The 15,608-nt window shown below is 33.7% G+C and overlaps 1 pseudogene; it reads right to left on the bottom strand.

Annotated features, from left to right (window-relative positions):
* Window positions 1–308: 308 nt before the first annotated feature.
* Window positions 309–14,435, bottom strand: LOC129235436 (modular serine protease-like; annotated as a pseudogene).
* Window positions 14,436–15,608: the final 1,173 nt, after the last annotated feature.

Raw genomic sequence — 15,608 nt, 5'->3', positions numbered from 1 at the left:
TCGTAGGATTAACTTTTAGTTTTTAGCTTTAGTGATTTTTATTTGAATCTGCGAGAGTTGTTTTTGAATACGTTTGTTTTTGAATACTTTTCTATTAAAAGAAATGATTTTGTGTGATGAGAATCTTTATTTTAGCATTTACGCACCCCATAGCTTGTGTGTTGGTATACAGCACCCGTTAGTTCAGAAGTATCAAATATATGCAAGTGAGTTACGACACCTTTTACAAAAGTTGTAAATCTTCTAAGAGGGCGATTAATTTTGCACCACCTTGCAATTGCATAAACACACATGTATATGTACATTAGTAACATTTTCCAGTTACAATCTATAGTATAATAATTACTTAACATCATGATTTTCAATTACTCACATTAAAAATACTTATATTTTAAAAAGCATTAATAATATAATTTTTTTTCCTTTTCGCTATCAATCACCCATTCAAACATTTTTTTTATCTTCGTGAAACTAACGGCAACCACAGATTCTCTTGTGCAGGTGAAAGAAAGATTGGGCTTAAAACTGATAACGCCAACTAAATAGGGTTTACCCCTGTATTTAGTAATTACTCAGGCACCACTGTCACCTTGACAAAGCTGCCCCCGCCTAAGGGTTTGGCGTACACAAAATTGGTCGTCTGTCAAACTGGCATTGCATTGGGAGACAATGCTTACCCTGGTTTCGCTAAATTTTATAACACCAACATCTTCTCTTATTACTGGCCACTTATTCACAAAACCTCTACTATAAGCAAAATCCCACGGAACACATATTGGTCTGATGTTTTTACTCAAAGTAAATGGTTTGGCTAATTTAAGCAGGGCAACATCGCTAGATCTACATAAAGAGAGAGAGAGAGAGAGAGAGAGAAAGAGAGAGAGGGAGAAAAGGAGTGAGTTATAAAATATATTTATATGTTTATGTGTTTGTATATAAAAATTTAAATTTATTTAAGGGTGTTATAAGAAAAACTGTAGATCTCATCATCTTCTTAACCAGTTAGGAAAGCATACTTGCCTTATAAAGTGTCGTTCAAAAGACGTGTCTAGATGTTATTTTAAAATAAAATATCAAACAATTTAGATTATTTCTATTTGGTATGCCAAATACGACACTTAACATTGAAATGTGAAAAATTATTAATATAGGTTGAGGAATAAATTTGTAGCGTTTTTACCCAAGATTTTTATTTAAACAAAAGACAATAATTGAATCAATAAGTTGCTGTTAATAACCTCTTCCCACTTCCTTTCTTTGGTTCATAGTGAAGTACGAGTATAGGCACCATTTCTCATCTCCCATGACGTTTCGGTACAAAAGCGCTGTTTATGACCGCATGTTGTTCGATGGCGGGCGAGATGCTGAGAAACAATTTGTTTTTTCGTTGAGCTCGTGAGGCACCCAGGCTCCCAATTTTTAAGTAAGTCCCATTGAATGAAGGGGATTGAGAATCGTTTTACGATCGCAGTTCTTTTTTTCCGCCAATTTACGACTGGTTTGGCGACCGTTCTCCTCCAAATGTGATTTAGACGTTCTTCATCGCATTCAGAAAGCATTCCTCGGATATTCCAATTCCAGGCCTCAAAACTAGTAAAAAAATAAATAACTCAACAATACAATTAAAATAGTTTTGTAGAGCAGAAAGAGTTTTATTGCATGAATACTTTGCCAAACAGCAAACAAATCGTTGTAAGAAAATTAACGTATAAAAACGCTACAAACTTATTCCCCACCCCAATACTGAAATGTGGAAAACACAAGGAAACACAAAGAAAGAATAAATGAATAGTTAACGGTTTTGATTTCTAAATCTGCTGATTTGTTATTGCGTGGTTCACCTACACTTTTTTACTTTGGTTGTTAGTTTTATTATGAACTATTTTACAGGCTTGATACGAGAAGGTGTGATGCATTTGTAACAGCTGGATTTTTATAAATTTAATTCATACCTATTAGCATATATTCGATCCACCTTTATAGTAATTGTATGAATGCTGTTGTTTGTAAACTCTTTAGCGGCCATTACTTCAATAGAATAGCTTCAAGAGCTTCACTACCTTCATCAAGGAGGCAATGATATGCTGTAATAGGACCAAAAACAAATATTTCAATGTAGTTCATAATTCATAAATACATTTCATGTTTTTTCCCCCCCCCCCCCCCCCCCCCCCCCTTTTAAATTACAAACTATTAAATTTAAACAATAAGTAATTATTTTTAAAGTAGTATTGGAATTCTTTGTTCTCTAACCAATGCTAGATAAACATTCAATTTTGCTTCAGATTATGGTACATTATATTATTTTCTAAGTGTTATAATTATTATTAATTATTATCATTTTTTTCTCCTTTATTGTTTTTTTAAATTGTGAGTTCATGTTAAAATTTTTTATGTTTATTTAAAATATAGATACAAACACAGACTCTGCCATCCTGTGAGATAAAGTCCTCACTGATCCGTGAGTGTAATAAGAAACCGAATCTGTTTGGAACGCACATTCGCATCCGACTCCTTTGTGTCCTAGAACACAGGGGTATAGCTGGGAACAAAGTAGCGGACGCAAGAGCAAGAGAGGATGCAGCCTCGTCATTAATAGGGTCAACACCCTCCCAAGGAGAAGCTCAGGAGTGAATAGTTAAGGCTAAGAGCTGTTAACTGGCGCCAGTCCTATCCCCAGAAGGAGAGGGGGGACTGGTTTAGTGGTCACACCACTCAGAGCACACCACACGGTCGCATGTAAGTGCGAAGGCGCTTTGAACCCTTCCTAATGCACCAAAAATAAAAGAAAGGGCAGTGCCAGTCTCGTTATTTAATAGTCACGACTCGAGATTGTGTTGGTGATATACGAAAAAATCAACAACGAACTTGTATGTTACTTCGTTGCCGTCTGAGCAAAAGCTGATCGGATGAGCATAAAATACGCGCAAAATGAGCGGGCAGAATTCTGTTGCCGAATCGTCGTTGACGTGGCAGCGGAAGTGGCATTCACAATTTTTGTTCGGATCCCCAAACCCTGTAATCTATCTTCCCTGGTATGATCCGATATGTTATAAGTGAATGTATGTATGCTCGTATACCGTGTGATATGTAAGTATCACTATAAACAACTAACGGAAACAACAGAGAATTTTTACTTCGCCTTATTAGTATCGGCAGTTCATCTGCTTAGGAGCAGATTAAAAAATAAAACAGTTCACTTACCCGTTATCACAAGATTTGGTGAAATTATGGTGCCTCCACATACATCGTACGATTGAGCTTTGATACGAACAAACCATGGAGCATTGGAGGCTGTAGGCTCAATTTCACTTTCCCCACAAATAGGCTCACAATTGATCTTTGGCCTATCCCATGTAGAGTCGTCTGTACACCCCATATAATAGAAGCCATTTCGACTATGAATAAAAACAAAAGCATACACAAATACAGATAAAAGCACTTGCTCAATAAACATCTACATCTACGGGTTTTATCCAACAGAATATGAAGAAAAAACATGACAAGTAAAGGATATTTCACACGATGCGCCTAGGTGTTGTTTTAAAATAAAATATAAACAAATTTAGATTCTTTCAAGTTTTACTGCAATATTTTTATTCAGAAAGTGGCTCTTGAGATGTCGCAGGTAGTTGAACACTTTGCGCTACAGCAGCAATATTCTCTACAGAACACACAGTTTATGGTCTGTCAGTCCTGTTTCAATTATCGACAAAACCAGTTTCTTGAAATTTGTTCACCAACCTTTGAATTCTCGACTCATTCGGACGATTATTTGTAACGAAAACATCACAAATTTTGGGATGTGTTGTTCTGAGAGAAGTGTATGCGCCAATTATTATTATTATTATTTTTTTTTTTGTTTTGCACCTGTTTTTCTTCACACAACTTACAGATGAAAATTCGCATTGTTCTATCGTGCAAAATTCTATATCTGTGCGCTCGCTAAGTGTCGAAGATGACATACACAATAGGCAACGTATAGGAATTATTCACTACCGACATCTAAACGTCACTTTTGAAAGACCCTTTCCATACGTACATATGCTTTTACATAAGGCTCGCAACCTGCCATAATTTTGATTAAATAAAGAAGTAGCGCCAACTTACTTGCCGCAAATTTTGCCTCATTTCGAGGTTACAGTTTGTTTGAAAAGTATCGAAAGCGACACCTATTAATCGGTAGAGTAACCAAAATTAGACGCCATTTTAATACCTCATCTTGAATTTGAGAAAAAATATGATTCATGAAGAATTGAGTATCGAACAATTGTTTTCACATTCAATCGAACAAAATCAGGGGAGCAGTATTTTCGAAATCTTCCGCAAACTGATTACAGAGATGATGTAATATTATTGGAGAATGGTTGGAATAAATATATTATATTCAAGTTGAGGGAGATTATATTGAATAAAAACAATGCATTTCATTAAAATCCGCATTCTGTAATTTTTGTTTTAAATACTTTTCAGTCAACCTGTAATACCATGAATTGTTATCTGGTTCATTGAATATCTACTCTGTTCTCTGTATCCACCGATTTTTCTGTTCTGGGCGCTGCGTTTGCTCACTGTTGATGATTCTAAGCGAGTCAAAACAATGGCAAAACTACATAAATTGAACTTCGAATTGCTGCCACATCCAACGTATGCGCCAGATTTGGCTTCCAGCGACAACTGGCTGTTCGCAGATTTAACAAAAATGCTCACCGCAGCATCATTCTCTGCCCGTGTATGCAGCAACAATAACGTATATCTCAAATAGAAAATTTTAAAGTAGAATTGAAGTCGAGATTGCGAATACTTTGAAACGAGTAATAAAAAATAAATTTAGTCCAAGTAACCACGAATGCAAGCCGCAAGGAGTTGGCTCTGCAGAATACTAATTTCCTTCTTTTTTTACATGATTATAATTGCGCGATATTTTATTAAAGTGTCTACTCAATTTTCACCAAAAAAAAATCATAATAATAATAATTACAATAACATTTGCCCACTCCATACTCAGACATGTGTGAAGTTTTATTTCCAATCAGCTTGAATTTTGTAAGTAACTGTACATATGCTCGTGATTGCACCCAGCCATAGAGATATGTACATATACAGCAAAAGTGGCCGATTAATTTTCGAATTTCCTGAGGAAAGACGTTCGATCTCATTACTCGCCTTATTATCTCATTTAAAACTCGCTGCGGCATTTAAAAGTAGAATAATAACAAAAGTATCACCCGAACCTTAAGCTGTCAGGCATTTGGTAACTATCGGCACACGTGACTATCACTTCCGTACGAGGTTTTATATCCTTGCAATCTACCTTCATATTCCCATAAAGGCAATTGACAGTCGTTGAATTACTTCTATGTAGTAATTCTGCATTACAAAATTCTGAAAGAGAGAGTAAATTTAATGTTTCAGTACATGTACACATGTGTAATTAATTTACGGTTATGAAATGGCAATAACTTATCCTAGCCGTATTAATCAAAATATTTATTTAAATAGCAAAATAATTAGTTAAAGAGCAAATAAATAATAGACAGTGGAATAACACCACAGCGAAGAAAAGTAAAAACTGAAATGATCGTGTAACTTCTAATCTCCATTGCAAGGTGGTTCACAAAACACGAAGTAAGAAATCCGTTCGATTTTTGAAACGAAAACATTTCCTTCGCGTTCGACATTTTTGCAGCGGGTATAACCAGAGAATGTTAATGCAATTGCATTCCTAGTAATACGCCACCACAATCAGATGACGACTTCGCCGCAGTACTTCCAGAGAAAAGACAAGTAGGTAGACAAATCATTCGAAAAGATAGGGCCAAAGCATACCGAAAAATAAAAAAACAGGATAAAATTATAATAGAATGAAACAGAAAATTACATCTTTAAAGAAAAAACTAGTAAGAAGAGATGCAAAAATAAAAACTGTTCCAAGTCCCACCAGGAAAGTTGATGCTTTAATTAAAGATATTACTGTACCTCCTGAAGTACGCAAACATTATATTTAACGAAGTATTGACTAAACAGTTGCAAGAAAAGGCTGACGTCTTACGAAAGAATTCAAAAGAAAGAGAAGCCTTTCATAAATGTATCAGTGGAAGCATTTTGCGAAAATACAAAATGCTACATATGGCCAAAAAGATTTTACCAACTAGACCGAAGATAATAAACTATCACCAAGCACATGCCAATATTAACAACAATTTTGGAAAACAAACAAATTAACACAGTTAATATTTACTCTGACGGACCAACATCGCAATACCGGAACCGAACAAATGTAACTCTTTGGATACAAACATTTATTGATGATTTTCAACAAGTGACAAAATCAACTTGGACTTTTAGCGAGGCTGGTCATGGTAAAGGCCCAATGGATGGTGTAGGAGGATACCTAAAAAGAACAGCTGACAGACATGTTTTGATGGGTAATGATGTTAGAACAGCCTCAGAATTCGCCGATTTGTTCAAAAATGCTGCTATCGAAGTAAAAGTAATCCCAGAAGACAACGTGATTGAGGAGAAAAACCGCGTTCCAAAGTCTCTAGATGCTATTCCAGGTATAATGGACATCACAAAAGTGTACTGGCAAAAAGGACTAGACGTTTTAATACAATTATATCGATACGAACATTTTCATAAAGAGCTAAAACTATCGAAGCTTTCTAGCCTTTGTAATATGAGTGCAGTTGAACCTGAGGAAGTTTTTATACCTGCAATTGAATCTCCTGTTGACGAAGAGCCTATGATCACAGATAACGATTTCAGATTTAAAAATAGAGTAAGCATTTATAAATCTGTATACTGGTCATCTTCCTCGGACAATGAAGGTTTAGAGACAATAACTCGTCGTCAGCAGATTAAAGTTAAACAGATTGATAATGAAGCAAATGCGTCTTATGGCAAAGAAAATATACATCCAAATCTCGTATCCCCTGGGACATTCTTGCTTGTTAAAGTTCCTAGTGAGAAGCCAAATGTTTGCTTCAGATATGTTGCTACCTGCCACACATGTGTCGATGACGATGATGGAGAAATCTTAGTAACCTTTTTGAGATCTGTGCGTAACAATATTAGAAAATTTAAGCTGGAACCTAAGGATATATCATATATTGATTTCGAGCAAATAATCAGTATTATTCCAACACCAACGCTAAAAAAAGAAAAAAGTCAAGAATATTATTATTTTGATATTGATGTTTTCGAAAAATAATAAGTTTTGTAAAAAAATAAATAAATAAATAAATAACTTAGTTATTTAAACCTTTGTTTATAATTTAAATATTTCCTTATTTCTACCTAATTATATCAATATCATCATTTCGAGAACATTTTGGTCATTCCGGGAACAGTTGATCATTTTCGGGAACATTACAAAATTTCAATAAAATACGCATAAATGGAGGTATTCCATATTATATATATATTTATTACATTACATAATTTTTGTTCTGTACATATTACGTTAATTCGATTATAAGAGTTTTAATATTTTGAAATTTCTTAAATTGTATGCGCAATAATAGCAACTTCTTTAATTTTTTGATGTATTTTGCTTGTAGAAAATTTTGAATGTATTGATTTCATTATTGCTTATTCAATATAGATACATAATAGACGCATGTTTTTAAACAATGCTCATAATTTGAGCTTTGGTTGGTTTTTGCGGATTTTATGAAACTTAGGAAAACGTTCCCGAAATGATGGTTTTCTGCAAGATATTTACTACTAAGGCAATATTAATAAAAAAATAAAGAATTCTGTGCGCTGCCCTGTCAAGGTTTAAAAATATACAAATTAAGCTACAGTATAAACTAATAGTCATCATTATGGCTTGCAATTTTTTTTGTCATAAAACCGATTTTGAAATTCGCAACCTTGGTGATTTTGAGCCATATACAAAATATTACAAAAGTATTTCAAACTTTGAAAACAGCAGGACTTAAAATTCAAATTGATACATGTAGCTTCTTAAAGAAGGAAACCGAATTTTTAGGTCATATACTTACACCTAAAGGTGTTAAGCCAAATCCAGCTAAGGTCGAAGTAATTCAAAAATTAAAGCTTCCGACAACACAAAATCAGATTAAATCATTTTTAGGAATAATAGGTTTCTACCGAAAATTTATAAAAGACTATTCTAAAGTAGCTTACCCCATGATCGCATATTTAAAGAAAAATGCTAAAATCAACATAAGAGACCCAAATTATATTATAGCTTTTGAAAAACTAAAGGATATAATAACAAATCCGTCTATTTTAAAATATCCAAATTTTAATAAGCGCTTTAAGCTTATCACTGATGCCAGCAATTTTGCTATTGGTGCGGTTTTGACCCAAGATGGTCATCCTGTTTCATTCGCATCGCGAACACTAAATAATCACGAAAAAAATTATTCCACTATTGAAAAAGAGCTATTGGCAATAGTGTGGGGAGTCAAATACTATAGACCTTATCTTTTTGGAAGAGAATTTGATCTCCAAACCGATCATCAACCACTAAAGTGGTTGCAAGTCAAAAACTCGGGTAAAGATATAAGCCCGAGATTACAGAGATGGCTAGTTCAATTAGGGTAATACGGCGCAAAAATTGACTACATTGCTGGCAAAGAAAATAAATTAGCAGACTTTCTCAGCCGCATTAATTGCGAAAAGTGTGAAATAAACGCGTTAGATTCTGATGATTTAGGAATCACTCTTAACGAAACTTTTATAATAAAAAATATAAATGCTGAAGAAGCAGCAAATCAATCTAATATATCTCTAGAAGTTCATTCCAACCATTCCCTTGAAACCGTACATTCTCAGGCAGAGAATTGCAATTATCATATTTCTATTTTAGATATCATAGTAAATAAGTTCAAAAACCAACTCATTTTAGTAAATAACAAGGAAGTTGAGGTCATGGAAATTTTCAAAAACAAAAGAATCTTTATCGATAAACAAGATATTGACTCTGACAATGTAACTACAATAATATAGTCCGAAGAAATTTTGATAAAGGAAAAGTGGCGATATTTTCCCAAATTAATGACCATGAATACAACAAATTACAGCAAATTTTAATTAACAATTTCTTAAGTAGTGAACGGTTATCATTTGTAAGATGTAGCTTTTTAGCACAGGACATCCAGGATAAAAGCGAGTTAAGAAAGCAAATATCTCTGTTTCATAAGTACGAAACTGGGCATTCTGGAATATTAGTAACTTACGAGGGCATGAAGCACAAGGTTTATCATCATCAATTAAAAATAAAAATACATGAAATTATAAATAACTGTGACATATGCTCTGGAGGAAAATATGATAGAAATCCAATTAAAAATAAATTCCATTTAACCGAGACTCCTACTTCTACTAATAAAATTGTTCATGTCGATACTTATGTTAATAGTAAACACTCTTTTATAATTTTTCTTGACAAATTTTCAAAACATGCTGTGGCTTTTTACCTACCCGATAGGAATAATCAAACTATTATTGGCAAAATAAACGAATTTTTATCAATTAAGGGTTCCATTGAAAAGTTTGTGTTTGACAATGAGTTTAATTCATACATGAAATGCTGATATTGAGAGACTTAATAACACTCTAACAGAACGCATTCGAAAATTAAACCTAGAGGAAAAACTCCCAGTTATAACTCAAATGCAGAAGGTCATAAAATTTTATAACAATTCTTTCCATAGTACAATAAAAACTACTCCACAAGAAGTTCAAAATTACAAAGTTGATCACAAATTAATAAAAAATCGAATTGAAAGATCAAAGTTAACCACAATTTATAAACAAAACCAAAAACGGGAAAACTATTCAGAGAATCGACTGGAAGGATTTATAAAAAATTACAAAAGTTTGAGGCATAAAGAAGAACCCAAATTTACAAAAAGGAAATTGCAAAATATTCATACATCCAATATTAAAAGGCCAAACAAATTTTCAGGTGGCAACATTCGTACTGGTGACAGCGATAATGATAACAGGGACTCAAGGGACATTGCAAGTCAACAAAATATTGGAAGACACAGGTTACACTCAAATTAAATTAAGAGAAGTGGAAGTAATAAATGCAACAATTACCGTAATACATTTAATAGATTTAACCGAAATAAATATAATAATTTCACAAATAGAATCCAATATTAAAAATTTAGATATTCTCCATAAGGATTTATTACTCAAAGAAATAGAAATACTTAAAGACAAAGTTAAATCAATTACACCTTCTCCTGTGAATTTTAAACAAAAAAGAGGACTTTTAAATATTGTCGGGACAACACATAAATGGCTATTTGGCACAATGGACGACGATGACCGTTAAGAAATTTTACAGCATTTAAAAGTTACGGACGAAAATAATCACAACGTTATTGAAACAGTTAATAAACAAATCCAGATAAACCTACACTTTAATGACACTTTAAACCTACTAAAAAATAATATAGAAGAAGACAGAAAAAGAATCCAGGCAGCTTTTAACGAAATTAAAACCAGGAACAGCGAAATTGTAAGATATTTGCTATACTTAGACCAAATGCAAAAAATCAGATACTTGGAAAATAGGCTTAATCAAATTCAAGATAACATATCAGCGGCTAGGCATAAGATTTTACACCCTAGTATATTGACGGCCAATGAAATAGAACGTTGCAATATTGATTTTTATAAGCTAAAATTACTAAAATTAGGTATAATGAAATACGATAAATCTAAGTTAATTATTGCCATTAAAATACCAACAAATTTTATTAAAACCTATGTAAAAGCTATAGTGCCAATACCCAACAAAGAGTTCATGGAAATAAATACTGATATTGAACATGTTGTCGAAATAGCAAATAACGTATATTCTTATGAAGAAGAGACAGATTTGAAAAATTTGAAAAAAAACTCAAAACTGTGTATATTATCAAAACTGTATGTTAAAGTATAACAACAAATTCGAGATCCTAGCTATGGACGATGAAAATTTAATTGTTAAGAATGCAATAAATGAAACTGTTTTACAAAATTGTGCCGATCGAAAAATTAAAAAAAATTACTTAATATCTGTATACAACTGTAAAATAACAATAAAAGAGTACGTTCTTCAAAATAAGATAGAAATTGTAAAAGAGAAATATTACATTCCAGTAAACAACGAAAATAACACGTTTGAAAAAGAAATTAACTTCAAAAATATTGTATTGGAAAATTTTGAAAATATTAAAGAAATAAAAGAATTAAAATATCATAGAAATGTTTCTTATGCAATAAGCACTTTCTTTTTTGTAAGCATTGTTATAATTATTGTGATATTGTATTTAAGAAAAAATAATAATAAAATTAAGATTATCAATAAAATTGAAAAAAAAATCTGAGGATGTGGAACTGGAAGCCCTTAAAGAGAAATACGGCTTAAAAAAATAACAAACCATAAGATCCAGGAGAATCTTTTGACAAAGGGGGGAGGAGTTACGTACCACCCTATCTATTTATTTCTTATTTTTTGAGTTGTGACAGTATTGTCTTACATTTAATGAAATTGGAATCATACACCAAACTATTTAAATGCTAAGATACTAAGATTTCACAAATAAAGGTTCCCACCAAAAGATTTGCTTAGTATGCAATATTACACCGACACGTTTTTCGCTCAATGCAGTTATGCTCTCAATAAGCATAAAGTACTGCATAAAGTGAGCGCAAAACAGGTGTTATTAGAATTAAGGAAATTGTAAAAAGTCAGTCTGTAGATTCACAGCAACCAAGAAGGTTGAATTTGCTTAAAAATAAAAGTGTGAAAAAAAAATTAACTTTAGTGTTTTAATTTAAGTCTAAATACTTAAAACACATTAGTCGCGTAATTCAAATTTGTGTTAGAAATAAAAAACAAAGTCGGATACTTTTGTAACAGACCTCGTATAGATACTTAAAATTTGATCAATCTATAAAATTCCAGTCAATGTTCATTAGCCTGAAAAAACTTTTGTTTTTCACCGCAAAACACGAATTTCTTCTAAATTTTGTTTTAACTTCAGTTGCATACTTATCTTTATAGAAATGTACTTGTACATTCTTTGCCGATACTCACTAAAACACTTCGGTATCACATCATTCCAACCCTGTTGACCGCAAATGCGCACCACTTTCGGTGTATTGGCTGCTATTGTGTAATTATTTTTGCATGTTAAAATGATTCGAGCTTCACTGTCAAAGTAACCGGGTTTTGAATAAACTTGTTCGTTTTCATTATATATTTCGAGATTTTGATCATCTAGAATGTTGCAAGGGCTGGTGGATTGTTTATACTCGACTTCTGATGATGAATTGTGGTGCGGGCATTTAGCGAAAAATTCATTCTCATCCGACCTATCAATGCAATCAATTTCTCCGTTACAAAATTTATTTGTATCAATGCACCCGCCATATCTGCAAGGGGATTGTGTGGGTTTGCATTTTTTCAATGAGCAATACGTTTCAGTTTCATCAGAGGCGTCGTCACAATCCGCTTTGCCAACACAAAATAATTCCTTTGCGATAAATTTACCACTTTCACAAGATAAGTCATTGGGATTTCTGCAAAATGAATTAATTAATTTATTATGTAAACCTCCGGCTAGTTGCACATTAAGTTTTCACCCGTTATTATTGCAATTCCACTTCCATTCATCCGAACTGTCGGCACAATCTTTTATTGTATTACACCATTTTAATGCCGGAATGCATGCACCATAATGGCATTTGGCATCTGAATCTGTGCACTCTGCATTTAAACATGGACTCTCTATGACATTATTTCCAATGAACTCATCCGAACCATCGCTACAATCTGATAATCGCGTACTACGTCGCCATTATTGCACGAGAAGTAACCCTCATCTTAAATTATTAGAGGAAAATAGTATTAATTATATTATAAATAGAAAAATTATAAGAACAAAATCCCCTAAAGACTAACTCTTAAAGTCTTTAAATAATGCAATGTTTAATGTACATTCTCTGTTTATGACGTTTTTGCACAAACAATATTTATTTAAATTTTGGAATTAAACCTCTATTCAGATATTAAACCTGCGATGACAAAATTTGTGCAAATATATGTACGATAGTACGAGTATAAGCTCGTAGCAATTTTCTATTTTTTTACAATATTATTTTCTATTATTTCAGTTTTCTTAACACATCCCAAGGTGCGCTGACTGCGCCTTTTGAAATATGTTTTGAAACCGTTGAATTTTTCCAATATGTGTTTGTTTAGCACAGCCCGACAGATGTATACCATAAGCCCAAACAGGCTTGAATACTTGGTTATAAAAATTTGTTTTGAATAGAAGTAGGTAAACTTCTTCCAAAAGGACAATTAAATTGTTTTTAATTCAGCATATTTTATTTTAATGCGCTCTTTCCAGCAGCGTTTGCATCACTTGCAGTGGGGAGTTCGCGGGCCTGATATGTTTATAAGATGATATTGAATTTTTTGTTGGTAAATTTTTCATGAATTTGTTTAGTTTTATACGCTACTTCATAGTCCATTCAATGAATTTGTTAACGTCATGCTGGAGTTTACGAGTGGACTGAGTCTCATCATCACCGATTGCTAAAATGCACGTATCGTCCGCGATGGTAGCCGCTATTTTATTTTTAGAGACCAAAAATCAGATGTGAAAAGCACATACGGTATAGTTCCAAGGGTACTTCTTTGTGGAACCGCGGCATTTATTGGCTTCAATCTTCAATAAATGCCATCGCACTTTATTTTGAAGTATCTATTGTTTAGAAATATCCGAAAATTCTTTTGGAAGCTTATGGAGTAGTCTGTCATGCCATTACCTTATCGAAGGCCTGAGCATCAATCGAGATATGGAAGAGCATACTTTCTGTTTTGGGTTGCTTCTTCTATTACGCTTGTGATTCTATGCACTTGCTCAATCGTTGAATGTTTTGATCGAAATCCGAACTGGTTATTAGGAATACGCCGTTTGCTTTAAATAAAAGGCTGCAATCGTTGCAGAATGATGACACTTCGTAAGGACTTTTGCCAGGTTTTCCTATCATTATTACTTCTGAAGCTTTCTAGTATGCTAATTAAAGTTTCTTGCGGAATGTTTTTAAGGTTTCTGCAGTGATCAGACGAAGCCAGGAGTTTCTTCTGGATTTAAGGAGACTTCTTTCATGCTTAATCTCTGACAGTGAAGCAAAAGGAAACTGATTTTCAACAGAATGTGTGGTAGTTATCAATGGTTGATGGTTTGATTCACAAGACTTACAGGTTTTTTCCAAATGATCAGCAAACACTTTCGCCTTTTCAATGTTATTTTTGGCCCAGAATTCCTTGGGTTTTTTAAAATGAGGCCTGGCGTTGGCGTGATGGAGTATCGTTTGACCATGTCGATAAGGTATTTTCAGGCCAATAGCCTCACTCACACGGTGCGGCTGGGCAATGTAAAGCTCATTGTTGACCGTGGCATTTTTTGTCAAGCATTTCCCAGTGCACCATACCCTCCCAGTCCCACCAAACACATATAAAGATCCGACTTGACTCTCGGCTTTGGTGTATCTCCTGGAGCCACCCACTCCTTTCTTTGCTTCATATTGAAGTACGAGTATAGGCACCACTTCTCATCTCCCGTGGCGATTCGAAACAAAAAGCGCTGTTTGTTTCGTTGAGCTCGTGAGGCACCCAGGCTCCCAAATTTTCTGTAAATCCCATTGAATGAAGGTTGATGAAGATTGAGAATCGTTTTATGATCGCAGTTCATTTTGTCCGCCGATTCACGACTGGTTTGACGACCGTTCTGCTTCAAAAGTGGTTTAGACGTTCTTCATCGAATTCAGAAGGTCTTCCGTTGCAGGACGTGTCATCGAGTCAAAGTCGCCATTTTTGAACTTCGAAAACCATTTCCGTACTGTGGACTCGCCTATCACGCCTTCTCCATACACGTCGCAAATGTCCAGGACTGCTTCAGCAGCCTTTTCACCTCGATGAAAAACAACGAAGAGCAGGTGTCAAAAATGTTGATTTTTGGCTGGATTTCGGATTCCTTTTCCAAGCCTCCAAACTAATAAGAAATTAAAAAACTCAAAAATACAATCAACATAATTTTGTAGAGCAGAAAGAGTTCTATCGAAAGAATACTTACCCTTTGCCAGGCAGCAAACAAATCGTTGTAAAATAAAGGAAAATATGAAAACGCTATGAACTTTTGTAATAAATGAAATTAAGTAAAAACAAAACAAATTAGATATTTTAGACAGATTCAAAACTAGTTTCATACCAATTTAGAGCTGTAACTTTGGCTGTTTTATAAATCTGTTTTTTACAAAATCTATGTGATTGCTTGAAAAATTTGCGTACAAAATAAAATAGTATAAAATGTTTAACCCTCCGTTGGACACCCAGTTAGGCACCTGGGTCTGGCCGTTTTTCGTCCTGTTCAAGGATCATTTTTAAAAGGTTATATCCATAAATCGATAGGAAATCAAATTTTAGGAAGCTGCCTAGATTCTCAAGTCGTTATAGCTATAATTAAAATATGTTAAATTCATGTCCAAAGTCGAAAAGCCTAGCTAGACCCGGGTACCCGACGGAGGATTCAAAAAGTTCGCGATAAGCAATAATTTTTCAC

The sequence above is a fragment of the Anastrepha obliqua genome, chromosome 1 (genome assembly GCF_027943255.1).
Source record: "Anastrepha obliqua isolate idAnaObli1 chromosome 1, idAnaObli1_1.0, whole genome shotgun sequence".
Taxonomy (NCBI): Eukaryota; Metazoa; Arthropoda; class Insecta; order Diptera; family Tephritidae; genus Anastrepha; species Anastrepha obliqua.
This window is presented reverse-complemented; position numbering and strand designations above follow the sequence as displayed.